Genomic DNA, 10,932 nt, shown 5'->3' with positions numbered 1-10,932 from the left:
AAAATAACAGAAAAAAGACAGAATTACCAATAGACACAAAATTATTTTAAATAAGACACAAAATGACCCAAAAAAGACACAAAATGACAGAAAAAAAGACACAGAATTACCAAAAGACACAAAATTATTTTAAATAAGACACAAAATGACCAAAAAATACACAAAATTACAAAAAAAGACACAAAAATATCAAAAAACCCACAAAATTACCAAAAAAGACACTTTTTTTTTTTTTTTTTTTAAAGTCACAAAATTACAAAAAAGACAAAATTACCAAAAAAAGTAATTAAAGGGACCTTCCACACACAACACGGTAAAGTGCCATTCATATAAAACTCACATTAAACTTTCATATCAAGGTGGGGGCCACAAAATATCGTCACGAGGGCCACAATTGGGTTTGAGACCCCTGCTCTACAGTATCAGCACTTTCTGGTATGCCTTATAGGTCTTTGTGGCAAAGCCTGTCTGTTCAACTCAAGTCCTCTGCTACACTGAGATAATTGGTAATTATGATTTGCTCACATGCTGCATGCCAACTGCTACACTCCTCACCTGAAAGCTGAGACTTCATGCTTCTGCTGTTGCTGCTGATTATAAAACATGTCACCTCCACAACTGTATCAACTGAGATGCTTTGAGTCGACGATCCCCCCCGAGAGGAAAAGTTTCTCCCAGCTGAACTCAGTGTGAGACAAGGTCAGAGCCGGGAGAACAAATATCAGCACTTTTCACATGATAATTAAGTCCACATGAGTTAACAGAGTGAATTATCATCAGGGTCTGGTTATGTTCAGTTGACTAAACCTAAAAGATCACCTTCATGGTTATAAGGAATATAATTTGAGTGTTAGAGTATGAGACAGGACTTCCATGCATTGCCCTGTGATCATCTTTTACAGCAGGAATTATCTTTCATTTGCAAAATGTTCCAGTCTTGTACAAATTCACACTTCATAAAAGCTAGTGCAACATTCAGTTCACAGATAAAAAGTAAATAGTTCCATGTTTATAGTTTACAATGTTGAGTTTACAGTCGCACAGAAGAAAATAGTCCACGTTAATTTCTACTTTTTATCAAACAGTCTGCTCAGCTCAACCTACTGTTGATGTGCACGTTCTTTCTCATGATGATCAGTATTGACCTCTGATATGTGTCCTTATTCGTGTATCTGTAAGGATGAAATGATCAAAGTCATTGGGGTCAACCAATCAGAGCAGAGCAATCAACACAATTAACTGCCACCTGTAGAAAGTCCCGGAACAGTGACAGCAGCCAGAGGTGGACAGACTGGAATTTCTGGCCTCGAACAGAAAGCATTTTTGGCAAAACCATAATACCTATCATTGATCCGACTTCACTTTGAGCGTCCTGAGTTCTTCCTGAACAGCTACATATGTTTGTTGTGAAGAAAAATTAAAAAATAGCTTCGTTAGAGCGATCTAAAAAAACTGTTACATCTCCCTTTTTTAGAAATCTTCCTGCATTTTTAATATGGGAGCCAATGAGGCTGTTGGTGCGTGTTGGTGGTGCATCTGTGCGTCCTACGCCCAAACTATAACTCTGACAGCTTTACCAGAGGATTGTGAGGGAGAAGACTAATTTTCTGGTCAGCTATTGCTGTATGGGACCAGTGCTCTGTGCGATTGCCCCGTGGCCCTAATAACAGATATTTCTAACACTTGATTAAATCAAACCATCCCATTTTTATCAGATTCCATCAAACAAGCTCGATTGGAAACGCTATCATTAGTTGCAAACTGATATTGTCAGTTCACAATTCATCAAAAACACGAGCATGTTCGATGCACAATACTGAAATACTACCTGAAATCAATGAGGGACCTGTTTGTCAGCCTCAGAAAACAAAAAATAATAAAAGTCTGCCTTTTTTTAAGGACACAGGGTCCACAGGATGTCTGAGGCAGAAATGCCCCCCTCCCAGTCTTGTTCAGTGAAGGGGAGCATCAGTTTGCCAGGCTAAAAACAGCCATTTGGAGCCACTGGCAGGGGCAGCAGTAATGACGGCAGACGTTGGCAGGGGGGCAGTGAAACTCATTAGAGTCATTAGTTTCAACTCATTTCTGTGTCAAGTCTCCTTTGCCATGCTGGCTAAGAGGGGGTTGGGGGGTAGGGTGGGGGGGTTGGGGGGATGATTTGGGCGCGGTGGGGAGGGTGCAGGTCTGTAACAGCCATTAGCATCAGGGCGTGATGGATGCGGCTGGCTGGGGTGCCACCGAGGCAGAATCTGCACAGTCAGCAGCTCAACTTCCTTTCACTTCCCCTCTCATCCTGTCTTCCCCCTCCCCTTTATTATTTTCTTGCTCCTAACTGGCTGGGAAAAGCCCAAAGCATGAGGAGGGATGTAGGAGAGAAGCAAACAAAAAAACATAAAAGAAAAGAAAAACAGTCAGCGGTCCAAGAAGTGTGAAAAGGCTCTCTTGATATGAGCTCATTACAAAAGGTCAAAGCACAGTGTGAATTGGGCAGCAACATTAGTAGGTCATCTTTTTAGACTCTCACATTCCACTACAGGGACTGCAAACAGGAAGCCAGGGCTCCATGGCTATTAGCTGCACCAGCATTTCTGCTCCCACTGAATACTGTATTGAGATCTCAGGAAGCCTCTTTTAGAGAGTTTTCACACTTGGTTTACAGCGGTCTTTTCAAGCACTACCGCACTTCCTCTCTCAAGGTGCACACACAGAAACACACACACAGTAACACACACACACACACACACACACACACACACCAACTGTGTGTAACTCAGATCAGACTCTGTACTTCTCACTCCTTTAGTTCATTTCATTCAGCCAGGTGAGTCTATACATTGGATATATATAGATGGGTGACACATCCCCACTTCTTCCTGCTGATGGATAGATGGATGGATGAATGGATGGATGGATGGGTGGATGGATGGATTGGATGGATGGATGGATTGATGGATGGATGGATGAATGAATTAATCCATCCATTCATCAATACATTCAAACATTACTCCACGGATGAACATTTAATATTGTTCAGCGTGTGACTCATGCAATCTTGGTTTGGGAAGAAAAACACAGTATTGAAATGCACAAATCTCAAACTGGCTGAAATTTTGCCACAACATATGACGTTGGCAGTACATTATTGGCCAACTTAGAGAACGAACAGCTCCACCCTGTTTGTTCTCTTACACAGAGAGCATAAGACAAGCTGTGGGCTCGTCCGGGATTTGAACCCCGGACCTCTCGCACCCTAAGCGAGAATCATACCCCTAGACCAACGAGCCAAGCTGCTTTTATCTTATCGGATGCCCATGTGACGCACTCCATCGTAAATCAGGACCTGCCAAACACTTTCCATTGTACGGTAAATTACTTATGCAATCTTGGCTTGGCATGTTTACATAAACAAATCTCGAACCTGGCTCATTTTTTGCCACAACTTTTACAATTGTCAAAGTATGGCCCTTACATGGTGTAAAAAGTATAACTTACATAAATTATTTTAACAATAGAAATAAGCATTTGGGGGAAAAGGGGGTCCCAGACATGTTGTTAAGCTTACTGAAACCCACCTGCCCGGGTAGGTTTATGGCTAGAGGAAGGGTTGGTGTTAGACCAAAATAAATTCAATGCCAAAGCTTATCAACAGAATAACTGTAAATGCCTGTATGAGGCTTCATCTTCCAGCTTCTCTAATTGTGCATGTTTAGCATGTGGCATTTTGGCCTTTTTCCTACCGCTACCCATGAAGAGCAAATCATCACATGCTGTTTTATTTATGTTTTAATGTCCCAACTTTTCGGGGCATCAAGGTTGTAATTGTAAAACAATAAATGTTACTGCTGCTGTGACGAGTACACCCATTGTCTCTGTTATTGTGTTATGGCAATAGATCTTGAATACACTCATACTTAAATTTGTTCAATTTAACAGATAGATTTTACAGATCTGTAAATGGTATACATATACATAGTTCAAGCAGTTCTCGGAATTTAGGCTAGTGTTGGGACAACAAAGCTTCATGAAGCATTTGCTTTTTTTACAGAGCCCAAGAGATGGTGTTCTTTGTTCAACAAAGGGCTGAAAACACACTCAATCACCATTGCTGAAGCCTTTTTTTTAAAGCCAAGACCGCCATCTAGTGGGGTCAAAAAATAAAGCAAATGCTTCATGAAGCTTCGTTGTGCCTTCATTACCATTTTTCCATGGTTTTCTTGATAATGATTTTGGTTATTGTCACGAAAACCATGGAACCATGGAACTACTAATTCAATGAAATAGCCCATTTCTGGTTCAGTTGTAATGATGCACAAGGCATGTTTCAAGTACTGTTTCTGTCGCACATTGGGAAAGTAAATGACAGACAACGACATGATATGTGCCTCTACCTCCTCCCACATATCCACCTTAATGCCTAGATGGATATTCAGCCACTTACTAAACCCTATAAATTTCATACGAGATACAAAAGCTTTGGTCCACGTCTAAATTCATGATGCCGAGGCGAATAAGAAGGTAAATGCTGCAGCATTTAACCCCATCTGACACAGCCTCACTGCAGCATCAATTAAAGTGATTGCTTTTCTCAATTGTTCCTTCTCTTGTTTATGCCATTAACATTTTAGTCAGATTGCAGCCATCATAATTCATTCCCGAGGTTGTAAAGACCTCACACAGGCATTCAAATCACACAGAAGAAAACACAAAGCCGCATGAGCGTCTAAATGCAGCCGAGCTCCCCTGCATTGCCTTTGTTTGGTCTCCACTTTGGCTGTGTGGTCTGCAGTACAGGACTGTGGCTGTACTGTACACTCCCAGTGGGCAGCAGACTTTCACAGACCCCTCCTGTTTTCTTCTCATCTTTCTTTGTTTTCAAGCTGTTCCTCACACTGCGATCACACGCGTTTAGTATTTGCTCGCTCCTTCTGTCTTTGCTCTTCCCTCCCTCTCCCTCTATCCCCGTCTCATCAGTCAATCACCCGCTTTCCTCTTTCTCCAGCTTTCTATGTTTGGCTGCCAGTCTATTTTCCTTCTCTGGCTTCTTTGTCTTTCCTTTGTTTATCTCGGAGATAAAATAGATTTGCCTGTGTGATCTAGCATTTTTAGGCATTTAAAAATGGAAATTCGTTTGGCAGGTCCTGATCTACGATGGACTGCGTCGCGCGGGCTTCCGATAAATTTAGAGAAACTTGGCTCGTTGGTCTAGGGGTATGATTCTCGCACCCGAGAGGTCCCGGGTTCAAATCCCGGACGAGCCCAAAGCTTGTCCTGTGCTCTCTGTGTAATAGAATGAAGAGGGTAGAACTGTTAAATCTGTAAATTGGCCAATAATGTTGCAATGTAATGTAAGTCACATGCCAAACAATGCACTACAGCATGTCCGAAATTGTCAAATCTTAACAATGCTTCAAATTGGTCAATCATAGTCTGATGATACATATTAGAGCATAACATGGACAGAAATGAAAAGAAAAACACCATATTATGTGATGTCCAAAAAATGTCATACATGTCGATTAATGTCAAAATTTGTCAAATTTTAAAATACCCCAAAATGCTAAAATTAACCCATTTACAGTCTGATGATACATATTACAGCATATTATGGCCAAAAATGACAGAAAAACACCTTATTATGGGATGTCCAAAAATGACCCCCCTCAAAAACCTCAAAACATCACTACTGTGGGATGTAATAATGTGGTAATCATGTATGACATATGTTCAATTGAAAACTGTACAATATTAATTAACAAACCTTAACAAATTATTATATATATGCATATTTTGAGTTTGGTGCTTGCAACACATTTCAAAATGTCAAGGCAATTTCACTTTTAATACATTAACATTAATACATTTTTTTCTCAATGCACAGTATTGTACAGAATGTCAAGTTTTAATGTCACCATCTACAATCCATAACATCATTGAAAGATTCAGAGGATCCGGAGAAATCTCTGCACCTAAGAATCAACAATGGACGTCCATGACCTTTGACCCCTCAGGTAGCACTGCAATAACAACCAACATGATTGAATAAAGATTAATACACAGGCTTAGGAACACTTTTATCTGGAAACACAGTTTGTCACTGCATCAACTAACTCTACCATGCAAAGAGAAAGCCAAATATCAACAAAGGGTCTTTTTGGACATCCCATAATATGGTGTTTTTCACAATTTTTAGACAAACCACATTACTTACATGTATGAACAGAGTAAAATTGGCCCATTTGACTGTTTCTGACAAAAATCGACATACTATAGTATGACTTTTTTTTGAGTGGGTCCTTTTTGGACATCCCATAATATTGTGTTTTTCTGTCATTTCTGTCCATATTATGCTCTAATATGCATCAACAGACTACAAATGACCCATTTCAAGCATTTTTAGGCATTTTAAAATTTGACCATTTTTGACCAAAATTGACATACTATTTTTCATATACTTTTTTTTAGATGGTCATTTTTGGACATCCCATAATATGGTGGTTTTCACTATTTTTGGACAAACTACAATACTACATGTATCAACAGAGTATAATTGGGCCATTTATAGCATTTTTAGGCATTTAAAAATGTGACAATTTTTGACCAAAATCAACATACTATAGTATGACTTTTTTTTTTTCTTCAGTTTTTGGACATGCCATAATACAGTTCAATTTTTATGTAATTTCTGGCCATATGATGCTCTAAAATGTTTCAACAGACTATAAATGACCCATTTGAAGCATTTTTAGGCATTTAAAAATTTGACCATTTTTGACAAAATTGACATGTTATAGTATGCCTTTTTTTTTTGAGGGGGTCATATTTGGACATCCCATAATATGGTGTTTTTCTGTAATTTTTGGCCATATTATGCTCTAATATGTATCATCAGACTGTAAATGGGTTAATTTTTTAGCATTTCTAGGTATTTTAAAATTCGACAATTTTTTTTACAAAAATCTACATATTTTAGCATGACTTTTTTCAGTTTTTGGACATCCCATAATATGGTGTTTTTCTTGTAATTTCTGTCAATATTATGCTCATCATCAAACTATAATTGACCCATTTGAAGCATTTTTTGGCAATCTAAAATTTGACAAATTCTTGACAAATATGGACATGCTATAGTGTGAGGGTTTTTTTTAACGGGGTCATATTTGGACATCCCATAATATGGTGTTTTATGGCCATATTATGCTGTAATATGTATCAACACAGTATAATTTTTTTTATTTTTTTTATTAAGAAGCAGTTCATTGTAGATCAGGACCTGCCAAACAATGTCCATTGTTCGGCATGTGACTTCTGCAATCTTGGCCTGGGAACAAAAACACAGCGTTGACATGCAAATGTGGCTCAACATTGGCCACAACACATGATTTTAGCAGTAAATTATTGGCCACCTTACATGACTAACAGTTCTACCCTGTTTGTTCACACTAAAGAGTCTGTACAGGACAAGCTTTGGGCTCGTCCGGGATTTGAACCCGGGACCTCTCGCACCCGAAGCGAGAATCATACCCCTAGACCAACGAGCCGAGCTGCTTTTATTTTATCGGATGCCCGCGTGACGCAGTCCATCGTAGATCAGGACCTGCCAAACGATTTTCCATTGTTCTGTGTATGAGTTATGCAATATTGGCTCGGAACAAAAATACCACATTGACAAGCAAAAATGTCAAACCTTGCTCAAGTTTTGCCACTACACAAGACTCTGTCAGTACATTATTGACCAATGTTCATGGTCTTACACAGGGAGGACAGGACAAGCTTTGGGCTCGTCCGGGATTTGAACCCGGGACCTCTCGCACCCTAAGCGAGAATCATACCCCTAGACCAACGAGCCGAACAACTTTTACTGTATCATGGCTCAGAACAAAATTACCGTGTTGACATGCAAAAATCTCAAACCTGGCTCAACTTTTGCCACAACGCATGACTTTATCAGTACATTATTGGCCAGCTTACAGCACAAACAGTTCTACCCTGTTTGTTCTCACTAAAGAGTCTCTATATGACAAGCTTTGGGCTCGTCCGGGATTTGAACCCGGGACCTCTTGCACCCAAAGCTAGAATCATACCCCTAGAGCAACGAGTGAAATGCTTTTGCTTTGTCGGAAGCCCGCGTGACGCAGTCCGTTGTAGATCAGGACCATCATTTCCATTGTTCCGTGTATGAGTTATGCAATCTTGGCTTTGGAACAAAAACAGAGTATTGACATGTAAAAATCTCAAACCTGGCTCAAGTTTTGCCACAACACCAGTAGTACATTACTGGCAAACTTAGAGATTTGACAGCTCAACCCTCTTTGTTCTCTTACACAGAGAGCATAGGACAAGCTTTGGGCTCGTCCGGGATTTGAACCCGGAACCTCTCGCACCCAAAGCGAGAATCATCATGCAAAAATCTCAAACCGGGCTCAAGTTTTGCCACTACACATGAGGTTGGCAGTACATTATTGGCCAACTTAGAGAACAAACAGTTCTACTCCACTGTTATCTCATCGGATGGCCGAGTGACGAAGTCCATCGTAGATCAGGACCTGCCAAACAGTTTTCATTGTTCCGTGTGTGACTTATGCAATCTTGGCTTGTGGCAAAAATGAGCCAGTTTTGCATGTCAATGCTGTGTTTTTCATTATTGGCCAACTTTCAGAAAATAGAGAGAACAGGACTAGCTTTGGGCTCGTCCGGGATTTGAACCCTGGACCTCTTGCCAACCCATTTTTTCTCATCAGACACCCACAAGGATCGTAGATCGGGACATGCCAAACAAGGAACAAAAATACCGCGTTAATATGCAAAGATCTTGAACCTGGCTCACTTTTTGCCACTACACATGAATTTGGCAGTACATCATTGGCCAACTGACAGAAGGAACCGTTCTACCCTGTTTGTTCTCACTAAAGAGTCTCTATATGACAAGATTTGGGCTCGTCCGGGATTTGAACCCGGGACCTCTCGCACCCTAAGCGAGAATCATACCCCTAGACCAACGAGCCAAGCTGCATGCAGATATGCAGAAATCTCAAACCGAGCTCAAGTTTTGCCACTACACATGAGGTTGGCAGTACATTATTTGCCAACTTAGAGAACAAACAGTTCTACTCCACTGTTATCTCATTGGATACCCGAGTGACGAAGTCCATCGTAGATCAGGACCTGCCAAACAGTTTTCATTGTTCCGTGTGTGACTTATGCAATCTTGGCTTGTGGCAAAAATGAGCCAGTTTTGCATGTCAATGCTGTGTTTTTCATTATTGGCCAACTTTCAGAAAATAGAGAGAACAGGACTAGCTTTGGGCTCGTCCGGGATTTGAACCCTGGACCTCTTGCCAACCCATTTTTTCTCATCAGACACCCACAAGGATCGTAGATCGGGACATGCCAAACAAGGAACAAAAATACCGCGTTAATATGCAAAGATCTTGAACCTGGCTCACTTTTTGCCACTACACATGAATTTGGCAGTACATCATTGGCCAACTGACAGAAGGAACCGTTCTACCCTGTTTGTTCTCACTAAAGAGTCTCTATATGACAAGATTTGGGCTCGTCCGGGATTTGAACCCGGGACCTCTCGCACCCTAAGCGAGAATCATACCCCTAGACCAACGAGCCAAGCTGCATGCAGATATGCAGAAATCTCAAACCGAGCTCAAGTTTTGCCACTACACATGAGGTTGGCAGTACATTATTTGCCAACTTAGAGAACAAACAGTTCTACTCCACTGTTATCTCATTGGATACCCGAGTGACGAAGTCCATCGTAGTACAGGATCTGCCAAACAGTTTTCATTGTTCCGTGTGTGACTTATGCAATCTTGGCTTGTGGCAAAAATGAGCCAGTTTTGCATGTCAACGCTGTGTTTTTCATTATTGGCCAATTTTCAGACAATAGAGAGAACAGGACTAGCTTTGGGCTCGTCCGGGATTTGAACCCTGGACCTTTTGCCAACCCATTTTTTCTCATCAGACACCCACAAGGATCGTAGATCGGGACCTGCCAAACAAGGAACAAAAATACCACAATGATATGCAAAGATCTTGAACGTGGCTCATTTTTTGCCACTACACATGAATTTGGCAGTACATCATTGGCCACCTTATAGAACTACCAGTTCTACCCTGTTTGTTCTCACTAAAGAGTCTCTATATGACAAGATTTGGGCTCGTCCGGGATTTGAACTCGGGACCTCTCGCACCCTAAGCGAGAATCATACCCCTAGACCAACAAGCTAAGCTGCATGCCGACATGCAGAAATCTCAAACCGGGCTCAAGTTTTGCCACTACACATGAGGTTGGCAGTACATTATTGGCCAACTTAGAGAACAAACAGTTCTACTCCACTGTTATCTCATCGGAGGCCCGAGTGACGAAGTCCATCGTAGATCAGGATCTGCCAAACAGTTTTCATTGTTCCGTGTGTGACTTATGCAATCTTGGCTTGTGGCAAAAACGAGCCAGTTATGCATGTCAACGCTGTGTTTTTCATTATTGGCCAACTTTCAGACAACAGAGAGAACAGGACTAGCTTTGGGCTCGTCCGGGATTTGAACCCTGGACCTCTTGCCAACCCATTTTTTCTCATTAGACACCCACAAGGATCGTAGATCGGGACCTGCCAAACAAGGAACAAAAATACAGAGAACAGGACTAGCTTTGGGCTCGTCCGGGATTTGAACCTGGGATTGTTGGTATGCAAAGATTATGAACCTGGCTCAATTTACCACCACACATGAAGTTGGCAGGACATTATTGGCCAACTGACAGAACGAACAGTTCTACCCTGTTTGTTCTCTTGAACAGTACGAACAGGACCCTCTCAAACCATGATTACCATAACCATAACCATAAGGAACCATTCTGTTTTTTAATACCAATCTGGCCGTAGTTATTAAGATATTTTGCTGGAGTTGACTCCATAACAT

At 41.0% G+C, this 10,932-nt stretch overlaps 5 non-coding genes across 5 annotated transcripts; all 5 read right to left on the bottom strand.

The window, feature by feature from the left end:
• Nucleotides 1–3,212: 3,212 nt before the first annotated feature.
• On the bottom strand, nt 3,213–3,284 carry trnap-agg (transfer RNA proline (anticodon AGG)). The gene has a single exon. It is a non-coding gene; the product is annotated as a tRNA-Pro (tRNA).
• A 4,182-nt stretch (nt 3,285–7,466) lies between these two features.
• Nucleotides 7,467–7,538, bottom strand: trnap-cgg (transfer RNA proline (anticodon CGG)). Its single transcript has one exon. It is a non-coding gene; the product is annotated as a tRNA-Pro (tRNA).
• A 236-nt stretch (nt 7,539–7,774) lies between these two features.
• Nucleotides 7,775–7,846, bottom strand: trnap-agg (transfer RNA proline (anticodon AGG)). The gene has a single exon. It is a non-coding gene; the product is annotated as a tRNA-Pro (tRNA).
• A 1,084-nt stretch (nt 7,847–8,930) lies between these two features.
• Nucleotides 8,931–9,002, bottom strand: trnap-agg (transfer RNA proline (anticodon AGG)). The gene has a single exon. It is a non-coding gene; the product is annotated as a tRNA-Pro (tRNA).
• A 547-nt stretch (nt 9,003–9,549) lies between these two features.
• On the bottom strand, nt 9,550–9,621 carry trnap-agg (transfer RNA proline (anticodon AGG)). The gene has a single exon. It is a non-coding gene; the product is annotated as a tRNA-Pro (tRNA).
• Between the last annotated feature and the right edge of the window lie 1,311 nt (nt 9,622–10,932).

This window comes from Centropristis striata, chromosome 12 (genome assembly GCF_030273125.1).
Source record: "Centropristis striata isolate RG_2023a ecotype Rhode Island chromosome 12, C.striata_1.0, whole genome shotgun sequence".
Lineage (NCBI taxonomy): Eukaryota > Metazoa > Chordata > Actinopteri > Perciformes > Serranidae > Centropristis > Centropristis striata.
This window is presented reverse-complemented; position numbering and strand designations above follow the sequence as displayed.